Below are 13,726 nucleotides of genomic sequence, written 5' to 3' on the forward strand. Positions count from 1 at the left end.
TTGCCCCCTCTCAATTTTGATCCTGGGTCCGCCACTGTGTATATGAGGGATGTAACTGGCGAACCACACAAATTGACGAAGCACCGTTCGGAAGATGCGCATCCTCACGCGGCCGCTGCCTGGGCCAAGATCGGAGTCACTAGCGCACACAAATAGCCTCAAAGTTGATGGCTATTTGTCGCTGAACCATTGATTAATTTACAGTCTTGTATTGCTATACATAATCTTTATCTATATTCCTGTAAATACCCGGAGAGTCAAATCGGTTTCTGAAAAGGTTGTCGCGCATTTATTTCTATAGATCTAGATTTTTCTGGCAATCTGATTAAAATAAGAAAATATGGGCTGACAAAATGGAATATTGTTTGTCAGCCTAAAGACCAAGGTGGATTAGGTATTGAGGTTCTCGAACTTAAAAACAAATGCTTATTGAGTAAATGGTTGTTTAAGTTGTTTAATGAGAACGGAGTGTGGCAGGAGTTGTTACACAACAAATACTTAAGACACAAGACCCTATCGGCAGTTCAACCTAAGCTCACAGATTCTTCCTTCTGGAAGGGATTAATGAGAGTGAAGGAGGAGTTTTTTTTACTAGAGGTTTTTTTTTAAATTGGAAATGGAATGAATACTCGGTTCTGGGAAGATATTTGGTTAGGGAAAACCCCTCTAACAAATCAATATCCAGCGTTATATAATATTGTGCGTCATAAAAATGTAATGGTAGCTCATGTGTTGGCTCAAACCCCGCTGAATATTAGTTCCAGACGGGCGTTGTTGGGAAACAGATGGACTTTGTGGTTACAATTATGTCAAAAACTAATGAGGTTCAATCTAAATGATGAGCAGGATCACTTTGTTTGGGGTTTGACATCAAATGGTAAATTTACAGTGAAATCTATGTATGAGGACCTTATGAGTGATCACACTCCATACCTGAGAAAATATCTGTGGAAAGTTAAAGTCCCTCTAAAAATAAGAATATTCATGTGGTTTCTAAGTAATAAGGTCTTGTTAACTAAAGATAACTTAGCTAAGCGGAATTGGAACGGATATATTGTGGTGACCTGGCATACCACTGTATGGTGTAGTATGCAAGTCTGATATAACACCAATGAAACACCGTTCCACTAGTATTATATCGCTCAGAGTGGTACAACAGAAACATATGCGGGTCCAAGGCATGTCTATAGAATTACATACAGACTCTGTTACATAAGATCAGCATGGCCTCCTACTTTACAATGAGGTAAATTTGCAATAAACTCCAGAAGAACGACTCGTAGTCTAATCCTATCACGAACTCTATTTGTAGAGTATTTGACTAGCTATAGGGCTATGAATAGATTCTAGCTAAATAGGAGCTAGGTTTAGGAAGCTAGTTCCCTTCTATGGCTAAACTAGGTTTTCTCCTTGATGGATGTGGTATCTGACTCATCTGACAGGGTCCTGTTTCTTGATGTAGTTGTTGACTCCTCGGCCTTCGAGTTGCACTGTAGATCCTCCTTTGATGCCTCCATATCTAAGCAGGGGATTTAAGAGTGGCATGAGTACGAGCGTACTCAACAAGTTCATTATAGGAAAGAGGTGTTTAATGCACTAGCTACAGCATTAGACCAGAAAGTCTAATACCAATGCAGGTTTTCATAATCATTTCTTCAAAAGGTTGTTTTTATTCAGAAGAACTATGTCCGTCAGCCTTCACCGGTTTACTAGAACTTCATGGAGCTCCTTTCTGGCCGCGTTCGCAGTTCCATATCCCGGAACAGGGAGTGACAGGTCACGGTTCTTTACACTCTGCAGAGGTGTGTTGCTTTACCCATAAGAGATCTTATCCTTGGTGCCAACCAGGTGTACATTCCTGTCCACACTTCCTATGGTGTGAGGCCCGGTATAAGGTCTAGCCAATCATGTTCCTCCGCTACCTCGAACACCCACCCGTTGCTGCAATCTCCGACCCTGGGTCCACGCCGGTCCCATTATTCCCATATATTTCAGGGTGGACCCCGACCACGACGTCAATGCAGGGCTCTACCATACATTCCTACGCCAGCAGTTGCAACCCATCATAGACCTCATTACCGTTGGGACTTCTACGGGTTCCCATGTAGGATAACGTTGCATAGAAAACAAAAATTTTCCTACGGCGAACACGCAATCCAAGCCAAGATGCAATCTAGAAGACGGTAGCAACGAGGGGGTATCGAGTCTCACCCTTGAAGAGATTCCAAAGCCTACAAGATGAGGCTCTTGTTGCTGCGGTAGACGATCACTTGCCGCTTGCAAAAGCGTGTAGAAGATCTTGATCACGATCGGTTCCGGCGCCACGAACGGGCAGCACCTCCGTACTCGGTCACACGTTCGGTTGTTGATGAAGACGACGTCCACCTCCCCGTTCCAGCGGGCAGCGGAAGTAGTAGCTCCTCTTGAATCCGACAGCACGACGGCGTGGTGTCGGTGGCGGTGAAGAAGTCCGGCGGAGCTTCGCTAAGCTACGCGGGAGATATGGAGGAAAAGGGGGCGGCTAGGGTTTGGGAGGGGGTGGCCGGCCACTCAAGGGGGGCGGCCAGCTTGTGGTCTTGGGGTGGTCAGCCCCCTCCCTTGGCCCCTCATTATATAGGTGGATCCCCAAGTGTTGGTGTCCAAGTCTTCGAATAAGACCCGAACCAAAACCTTCCATAAGAGGGGAAACCTAGCCCAACTAGGACTCCCACCAAAAGGTGGGATTTCCACCTCCCATGTGGGGGTTGGCCGGCCCCCTATGGAGGAGTCCACTTGGGACTCCTCCCCATCTAGGGTTGGCCGGCCATGGAGGTGGAGTCCCATGTGGACTCCACCTTCCTTGGTGGTTTCTTCCGGACTTTTCTAGAACCTTCTAGAACCTTCCATAGAACCTTCCGCGACATTTTATTTCACATAAAATGACATCCTATATATGAATCTTATTCTCCGGACCATTCCGGAACTCCTCGTGATGTCCGGGATCTCATCCGGGACTCCGAACAAATATTCGAACTCCATTCCATATTCAAGTACTACCATTTCAACATCCAACTTTAAGTGTGTCACCCTACGGTTCGTGAACTATGCGGACATGGTTGAGTACTCACTCCGACCAATAACCAATAGCGGGATCTGGAGATCCATAATGGCTCCCACATATTCAACGATGACTTTAGTGATCGAATGAACCATTCACATACATTACCAATTCCCTTTGTCTCGCGATATTTTACTTGTCCGAGGTTTGATCTTCGGTATCACTCTATACCTTGTTCAACCTCGTCTCGACAAGTACTCTTTACTCGTACCGTGGTATGTGGTCTCTTATGAACTCATTCATATGCTTGCAAGACATTAGACGACATTCCACCGAGAGGGCCCCAGTATATCTATCCGTCATCGGGATGGACAAATCCCACTTTGTTGATCCATATGCCTCAACTCATACTTTCCGGATACTTAATCCCACCTTTATAACCACCCATTTACGCAGTGGCGTTTGATGTAATCAAAGTACCTTTCCGGTATAAGTGATTTATATGATCTCATGGTCATAAGGACTAGGTAACTATGTATCGAAAGCTTATAGCAAATAACTTAATGACGAGATCTTATGCTACGCTTAATCGGGTGTGTCCATTACATCATTCATATAATGATATAACCTTGTTATTAATAACATCCAATGTTCATGATTATGAAACTAATCATCCATTAATCAACAAGCTAGTTTAAGAGGCATACTAGGGACTTTTTGTTCGTCTACATATCACACATGTACTAATGTTTCGGTTAATACAATTATAGCATGATATATAAACATTTATCATAAACATAAAGATATAAATAATAACCACTTTATTATTGCCTCTAGGGCATATCTCCTTCAGTCTCCCACTTGCACTAGAGTCAATAATCTAGTTTACATTTGTAAAGATATAACACCTTGGCCCTCTGGTGCTTTATCATGTATTGCTCACGGGAGAGGTTTTTAGTCATCGGATCTGACACGCTCGAGAAGCATTATGTATTTTGTAATTTCATTTGCGTCTCAACGCATCACTCATTTCCAAATGAGTTGGCATTATATATGTTTGATCTTGGTGGAACCTTAATTCCGCTGTCTGAAATATGTCACTTATATTGTCACACACAATATAGCTTCAAAGTTCTGACTCTGTCGGAACTACACCAAGTTCTCAAAGAACCTCTTGACTTAACATCCTTTGTCATTGTCAAAACAATGACATACTCTGCCTTCTTTTGTAGAATCCGTCACAATATTTAGAACTCTTCTAAATCTAGCATAGACAACTTCTAGCTCATTGTGCTACCTTTTAAACAACACTTAGTCTAATTTGAGATTGAAATTATATTTTATATGTGACAAAACCAATATCGGTGTAACACCTTACAGCGATTTGTTTGTTATTTCTTCATACAAAAATATATATATATATCCTTAGTTCTTCTAAAGTACTCAAGGATATTCTTACTGTCGTCCAATGATCATCATATGAATCATTCTGGTATATGCTCATAACACTTTATAGCACATGATATCTGATTGTGTACATATTATTCATGATCTATAATCACTCATGTGTTTTTACTCATTGAGTGTCAGATACACTCAAGTCTTGTTAAACCTTCACATGACAAGAACATTTTCTTAATATTTCTATATTGAACTACTTCAATATCCATCATATGTACTTTGACTTAAACTTATTTATGTGTTTCAATCTATCTTCATAGATCTTGACACTAAATTTGTTTCAGTCCATATCCTTTCATTGAAGTTAATTCTCAATGAAACCTTTTAATCAAGTATATAATTACATTATTTATAACCAACTATATGTCATCTACATAAAGTATTATAAATATGTCTCAGTACTCCCACTTAATTTCTTTCAAATGCAAGCCTCTTCATCATTTCTGATGAAATCAAAAACTCTTTGACTATTTCATCTGGTGAAGATTCCAACTCCGTGATACTTACTTCATCCAATTGAAGCTTGTATACCTATCTAGTATTCCACGGACCAGCAAAACTCTTGGTTGTATCTTGTGTACATACTTCTGTTAAGTAGTGTATTTTGCCATCCTACTAGCATATCTCATAAAAGAAATATGTAGTGATTACTAGAATAATCCACATAGACTATAAGCATTGCTACGGAAGATCTAATCTTATCGTAGTCAACTCTTTGAACTTTGTCATAAACAATTTTTCGATAAGTCAAGCTTTCTTCAAGGATATTTCATCCAAGTCTATCAATTTCATAGATCCATTTACTTTCATAAAGTATTCATCTATCTTGGATTTCATGGTGCATGGCCATTTTAACGGAGTCAGGGCCCATCATAACTTCTTTGTTTTGTAGTTGGTTTATCATTGTTCAAAATCAATCCTTTGTCCACAAATCATTTATTTGATCACAAAGTAAACCATACCTACAAGGTTCAATATGTACTTCGATCTTCATGACTAAAACACTTTGTAGTCATGAGAGCCATGATCGTCGTGGCCGCTTCCGAAACCAATTCCGATGCTGCACTACTCTGATCATTATGCTCAGGTTCATAAACCTTATCAAATTATATTGTCCTCCCACTCAAATACTTCACTCGAAACAATTTCTCGGAAATAAGAAACATTGACAAACACTTTTGTCTTTGTCTCGTGGGAAGAATTCCCAATTAAATCTCTGGGATAACCAACAAAGACATTCATCCGATTTTGGTTGACTATTAGGGTTTATACCCATGCCATAACTTGTATGGTGTCATTTCAACGGATCATGATGATGCTCTATTCAGTGTAAAAGCGGTAGTCACTAAAGCATAATCCACAAAAATATAATGGCATCAATATTTTATCTCATCATTGATCCAACAAAGTTTGGATATATCTCTTGGATACTTCATCATCACTATGATACTCCAAGAAACGTAAGTTGTAGAACAATTTCATAACTCTCTTAGATGTTCGCTAAAACTCATAATTCAAATATTTCCACCATGATCCAATCATAGATATTTGATTTCTATTACGATGATTTCCACTTCATACTGAAATTTATTTGAATCCATTCAAATGTTTCAAACTTCTTCCTTATTGAATATATCCACATATATATACTCAATTCATTGTTGAAAGTTTTCATGAAGTAGAAGAATCTCCCGCACACAACTATGCCCAGTGAACCACATACATCATCATGTATTTTTCCACTAAGTTAGTTGCCCGTTCAACTTTTGGCCTATGAACGGTATTTTAATCATTCTCTTTAGAAAAGATTTGCAAGCGTCAAATGATTCAAAAATCAAAAGACTCCAAAAATCCATTTGCACGGAGTTCCTTCATGCGTTCCTTTCTAACATGATCTAAATGGCGGTTCCACAAATAAGTGGAATTCAAATCATTTGCCTTATGGCATTTTAGCGTCAGTGTTATGTATGTGTGTTTTACCATTAAGATTTATAATAACTTATCCATTGTATATGGAGTAATGTCATAATTTGAACAACTCATTGTTTTTATTTGACCAGAGCAAAATAACAATTATTAAGTTCTTTATTATAAATTCTAAGGGCTAGATAGAATGCCAACGACGAACATAATAACACTTTATTTTGTTCCAGACGTGAATTTCTATCATATTCCTTGTCAGTCACTTAGGCCATTGTATTCTTGTATTGCGTTGTTTTGTATGACACTTCATACCAACCAATATAGTACTAATACCCAAGAATTTCATAGTGTGACCTAACTAGGAATACAACCATAACATGTATATCATTTATATACACCTGAGCTAGACTTTCTAGTCTTTTCTTTCTTTCTGCCAAAAAATCTTTTGCAGTTTCTCTTTTAGCTTTCCTCATTATTCAGAAAAACACTTCAACATTAAAAACTTCTAGGTTTGTTGGTCTAATACCAATAACCTTGAGGTTCTTATTTTGAAGTTGATCATCATATGACAAGTGTTCTAGATTTCACTATTAGTAACTTTGTAATATGATGAACAATTTCACTCATAATTTTATCCATTATATCATGACGACTTTCCGAGACCATGTCTGTACATGTTAGGCTCGTAAAGTTTTAACCTTGGTATTCGCATGTGCAAATCTGGCTTGCACCCGTTGTATGCACACGTAGAATCTATCACACCCGATCATCACGTGATGCTTCGAAACGACGAGTCTTAGCAACGGTGCATACTAAGGACGATAACTTCATGGATATGCGAATATTATTAGTGCCCCAATAGTTGGAGGATTGTAACGCCTGGCGTCTTCAACCTTCATACATTCCCATAAAACTTATGAGTTTATGTAGTCTCACCAAATTTATATTCTATCATCTTGCAATAAGGTCTTAGATATCACATATATCTCATACCTTGATTATTTACGAAAACTAAATTTTCAGCTCCTTACTTTTCAAACAGATTTGAACTTCAAGTTTCACGGAGACAAGATAACTTTAGGTACTAATTGAAACCATAGCTCTTTGAATCAACAATGTGAGGTTTACTAAAAGTTTGCAATAGGACTTAATCAATTCTTGATTCTTTAACAATACGGTACCAATCCGTAAAGTTTCTTGTCAGATTTTTAACAAGATTTCTATCTCAATAACAAGACTAGCGCATAGTAGTAAACGGATGCCAATACTACAAAATTAATTCAAAATACTACTCAGACTAAGTTTATGATAATTAGTTCATGTTTTAATCTAATTACTAATGAACTCCCACTTAATACAACATCCCTCATAGTTGTTAAGTGGTACACGATCCACATCCATTACAACAAAACCGATCATCACGTGAGATGATGTAGCTTCAATGGTGAACATCAACATGTTGATCATATCATCCATATGACTCGTGTTCAACCTTTCGATTTCCGTTGTCCCGAGGCCATGTCTGTACATACTAGGCTCGTCAAGCAAACCCAAGTATTCCGCGTGTGCAACATTGCTTACACCCGTTGTATGTGAACGTTGAGTCTATCACATCCGATCATCACGAGATGCTTCGAAACGACGAACTGTACAACGGTGCATACGAGGGGAGAACACTTTATTATCTTGATATTAATGTGAGGGATCATCTTATAATGCTACCGTCGCGATCTAAGCAAAATAAGATGCATAAAGGATTAACATCACATGCAATTCATATGTGATATGATATGGCCCTTTAGTCTTTGTGCCTTCGATCTTCATCTTCAAAGCACGGACATGATCTCCATCATCAACGGGCATGATCTCCATCATCGTCGGCGTAGCGTCAAGGTTCATGGCGCCGTCTTCATGGTTGTTCACCTCATGTAGCAACTATTACAACTACTTTGAAATACTACTCAACATGAAATTTAAAGACAACCATAAGGCTCCTGCTGGTTGCCACAATACAATAATGATCATCTCATACATATTCATCATCACATCATGGCCATATCACATCACCAAACCCTGCAAAAACAAGTTAGACGTCTCTAATTTGGTTTGCATATTTTACGTGGTTTAGGGTTTTCGAGAGAGATCTAATCTACCTACGAACATGAACCACAACGGTGATACTAATGTTGTCAATAGAAGAGTAAATTGAATCTTCACTATAGTAGGAGAGACAGACACCCGCAAAGCCTCTTATGCAATACAAGTTGCATGTCGAACGAGGAACAAGTCTCATGAACGCGGTCATGTAAAGTTAGTCCGAGCCGCTTCATCCCACTATGCCACAAAGATGCAAAGTACTCAAACTAAAGATAACAAGAGCATCAACGCCCACAAAACCATTGTGTTCTACTCGTGCAACCATCTATGCATAAACCTGGCTCTGATACCACTGTAGGATAACGTTGCATAGAAAACAAAAATTTTCCTACGGCGAACACGCAATCCAAGCCAAGATGCAATCTAGAAGACGGTAGCAACGAGGGGGTATCGAGTCTCACCCTTGAAGAGATTCCAAAGCCTACAAGATGAGGCTCTTGTTGCTGCGGTAGACGATCACTTGCCGCTTGCAAAAGCATGTAGAAGATCTTGATCACGATCGGTTCCGGCGCCACGAACGGGCAGCACCTCCGTACTCGGTCACACGTTCGGTTGTTGATGAAGACGACGTCCACCTCCCCGTTCCAGCGGGCAGCGGAAGTAGTAGCTCCTCTTGAATCCGACAGCACGACGGCGTGGTGTCGGTGGCGGTGAAGAAGTCCGGCGGAGCTTCGCTAAGCTACGCGGGAGATATGGAGGAAAAGGGGGCGGCTAGGGTTTGGGAGGGGGTGGCCGGCCACTCAAGGGGGGCGGCCAGCTTGTGGTCTTGGGGTGGTCAGCCCCCTCCCTTGGCCCCTCATTATATAGGTGGATCCCCAAGTGTTGGTGTCCAAGTCTTCGAATAAGACCCGAACCAAAACCTTCCATAAGAGGGGAAACCTAGCCCAACTAGGACTCCCACCAAAAGGTGGGATTTCCACCTCCCATGTGGGGGTTGGCCGGCCCCCTATGGAGGAGTCCACTTGGGACTCCTCCCCATCTAGGGTTGGCCGGCCATGGAGGTGGAGTCCCATGTGGACTCCACCTTCCTTGGTGGTTTCTTCCGGACTTTTCTAGAACCTTCTAGAACCTTCCATAGAACCTTCCGCGACATTTTATTTCACATAAAATGACATCCTATATATGAATCTTATTCTCCGGACCATTTCGGAACTCCTCGTGATGTCCGGGATCTCATCCGGGACTCCGAACAAATATTCGAACTCCATTCCATATTCAAGTACTACCATTTCAACATCCAACTTTAAGTGTGTCACCCTACGGTTCGTGAACTATGCGGACATGGTTGAGTACTCACTCCGACCAATAACCAATAGCGGGATCTAGAGATCCATAATGGCTCCCACATATTCAACGATGACTTTAGTGATCGAATGAACCATTCACATACATTACCAATTCCCTTTGTCTCGCGATATTTTACTTGTCCGAGGTTTGATCTTCGGTATCACTCTATACCTTGTTCAACCTCGTCTCCTGACAAGTACTCTTTACTCGTACCGTGGTATGTGGTCTCTTATGAACTCATTCATATGCTTGCAAGACATTAGACGACATTCCACCGAGAGGGCCCAGAGTATATCTATCCGTCATCGGGATGGACAAATCCCACTGTTGATCCATATGCCTCAACTCATACTTTCCGGATACTTAATCCCACCTTTATAACCACCCATTTACGCAGTGGCGTTTGATGTAATCAAAGTACCTTTCCGGTATAAGTGATTTATATGATCTCATGGTCATAAGGACTAGGTAACTATGTATCGAAAGCTTATAGCAAATAACTTAATGACGAGATCTTATGCTACGCTTAACTGGGTGTGTCCATTACATCATTCATATAATGATATAACCTTGTTATTAATAACATCCAATGTTCATGATTATGAAACTAATCATCCATTAATCAACAAGCTAGTTTAAGAGGCATACTAGGGACTTTTTGTTCGTCTACATATCACACATGTACTAATGTTTCGGTTAATACAATTATAGCATGATATATAAACATTTATCATAAACATAAAGATATAAATAATAACCACTTTATTATTGCCTCTAGGGCATATCTCCTTCATCCCACCCCTGCATCATGTCTCGCAAGATCATGTGCACCCAGTAATGAGCATCCGTTGATGAACGAGAGGTGGAAACACTTTTGACTACTCCGTCCCACTCCAGATCTTATGGTTAACACGGGTATTACGGCACAAGAATCACTGGACGACATTTGTTGTTTAATCCTAGATGGATATAAACCCTTGCAATGGAACCTCCACCATATCAACACAATCCATGGTTCCATTGCCCACAACATAGCCATATTCGTAGTTATGAAAATAGTGATTTTGGTTTTTATGCAATAGTGATAAACATAGTACTTTGCAAGTAATTTGATAAAAATACTCAAATGGTATGAGCAAGCGATGAACTTGCCTTTCTTGACTGCAAGATTATGCAGGCAAGGTCTTCGATACGCAATAACTCCAAATTCTGAAATAGCATCATCGTCCGGTAAGGACGATGTTTAAAAGATTGGCAAGGATGCAATAATGCATAAGTATGAGATGCAATCGCTCTAAGCATGACCTAACCCCGATGATTTAGGATTAGTGAGTGGTAATGATTAGTTCAGGGTGTGTTGTACTTTTAGAGTGATTCACATACAAGGTTCTTATTCAGGTGTGATTACTTGGTATCATGAACAGGTAGATAACAAAGCACAGTAATCAATTGAGAACACGAAGAATGATAATTGGCATAATGTTAACATGTAAAGAACAGTTGTCAGTTTTAGTACTATATGGCATGGTTAATGATTGATTATCATATACTTTAAAAGAATAACTTTTGAAGATCATGTTCTTTGATAAAGAACAAGTATGATATTTAGGTTGAGTTTCTATGGTTGACTATGGTTTCATGTAGTTGCTGGAGTAAGTATTAGATGGATCCCAACAAAGTTGGATTCATCAACACCTAGGGCTTGTAAGGTTAAGATAAGCCTAGGCATCCTAAGCAATTCATTATACATGGTTGTTGTCAAGGTTGGTTTATCTTGCTAGTGATAGCTGGCTAGGGTTTATAGGTCCTTATAAGCAGGGTTGATGATGATTCCTTATTTTCTTCAAAAGAATAACTTTCGAAGAACATACTTCTTAAGTAATAAGAAGTATATCAATTAGAGTTGGGGTTGACTAGGGTTTGTTATTGGATCCACTAAGTAAAGAATCATTGGCTCCTGAATAGGATGGTTCATAATTATGAAGTACTTGTAGGGTTTAGTGGACTATGATCATGTATTGATAAATATTGGGCATGGATGTTATTGGAGTTCATCACAGTGGTGTGATGCTAATTAAAGATGGGTAACTAAGTTTGGTGTCTCCGAAGATAGGAACTAGGGGTGGTCCTATTTAATCCTCTAGGCATGAACACATGTAATATTAATGTATTAGAGATGGGTTTCTATTATCTTATGAAGACATGGCAATTATTTAGTTGCTACTATGGAGTTATGAATGAAATTAAAGTATCATGATCACATACTCTAACCTAGGGTTGAGGTTTAGAAGTAAGTTATGGTTCATATGAACTATTGGGCTAGGGTTTCTAATGGAATTAGGGTTTTAGGTTTCTCATGAAATGATGGAACTACTACTTTATGTATAAAGGAACTAGGGTTTCCTAATTATTATATAGTATTTAGGTTAATAACTTCAATACAAGATTGAAGTTTATTAATAGTTTTGAAATACAAATAATATTGAATTTTGTCATATTATTATTTTTATTGAATTAATACTTAAGGTAATTATTAATAAAGTTTTAAATTCCAATATTAAGGATTAAATAAGTTACAACTAAAGAATATTAGTTTCAATGTTTTCTTTATTTACTTTACTGGTTTTTATTTATTTATAATCTTTTCCTAATTATTGAATTTTAATTGAATTTAGAATTAATAAATAAGGCTTAAATCACAAGTATTAAATAATTAATTTTTTATTAAAAATAAAAATTCCATATTATATTTTTATTGGATCGAGTTTACTTTTCTAAGAATTTTGATGTCTTATTTATATTTTTCTGAGTTACAATGATTTTTCTATATTTTTGCAAAGTTTCAGACAATTTCTGGAATTTTGAATTTAAACTAAATAGCTAAAGTTGCCCGGTTAGTTCTACCCGTATAGTCACTGACCCGTGGGCCTTAGGCCATGTCAGCTGCCACGGTGGCGTTGATGGTGGTCAAAATTGATTACGAGGCCAGGGGAGCTTCTGGCCGACGGCCAACTGCTGTCGTCGACGGCGATTCGGGCTCCCGCGCCAGAGCTGAGGTGCGGGTTGGATTCGCCACGCTATGCTGAACCTACGGGTGGCGGCGCCTCCCCGAAAAGGTCGTTGGAGCGAGCTCGCCGGCGAGGTACCGTGGCGGCGGATTTCAGCATACGTTGCTAGGAGGCTACGGTCGTCGATTGGATGTAATAAGAAGCTCAGGAGGATCCCCAGCTTACCAGGAGCGCGTTGGTGTGCTCCGTTGGTGCAGAGGTGGCTGGACGGAGAGGCGATGGTCACGGCGGTGCTCGACCGTCTGCGGGGAAGACGAGCTCGTATCGTTGATTTTGACCGCCTCGGCTCGATTCCTTGCGCCAGATGACGGAGTAGAGGATGGCGGTGAGGATAGCACCCTCGTCGAGGTATGGGGATGCCTTAATCGGCGGCGGTGGCGGTGGCCGGGGTGAGCTAGGGTTTCGAGTTTGGACGGAGAGAAAAGGAAAAACGATGCTAGATTTTGGCCAGGTATTTATACGGCTCCTCCCGGTCTTCGGCGTTCGTGGAAGTCAGTATTGGCGGCCAGGATGTGGAGCTCGCCGTCGTGTTGGCGTCCTCGCGCGCGTCGACGGTGGCCAAGACGAAGACGAGGACTTCGTCTTCGGTATTATCCAACGAAGAGGTATCGTGGCTGTGTTGGGCTGCGAAGTGGCGCTGGGCCATGGGCTGCTGCTGGGCTCGATGCTGATGGCTGCTGGTGGGCCCGAATTGGGCTCCTCCTGGACTGCTCTGATCTGCTAGGTAAGCCCCTCTTTTCTCTCTTTTTCTTTTCTATTTTTATTTTCTGTTTTCAATTTTCTATTTTGAATT

The sequence above is a fragment of the Lolium perenne genome, chromosome 1 (genome assembly GCF_019359855.2).
Source record: "Lolium perenne isolate Kyuss_39 chromosome 1, Kyuss_2.0, whole genome shotgun sequence".
In the NCBI taxonomy this organism is placed as follows: Eukaryota; Viridiplantae; Streptophyta; class Magnoliopsida; order Poales; family Poaceae; genus Lolium; species Lolium perenne.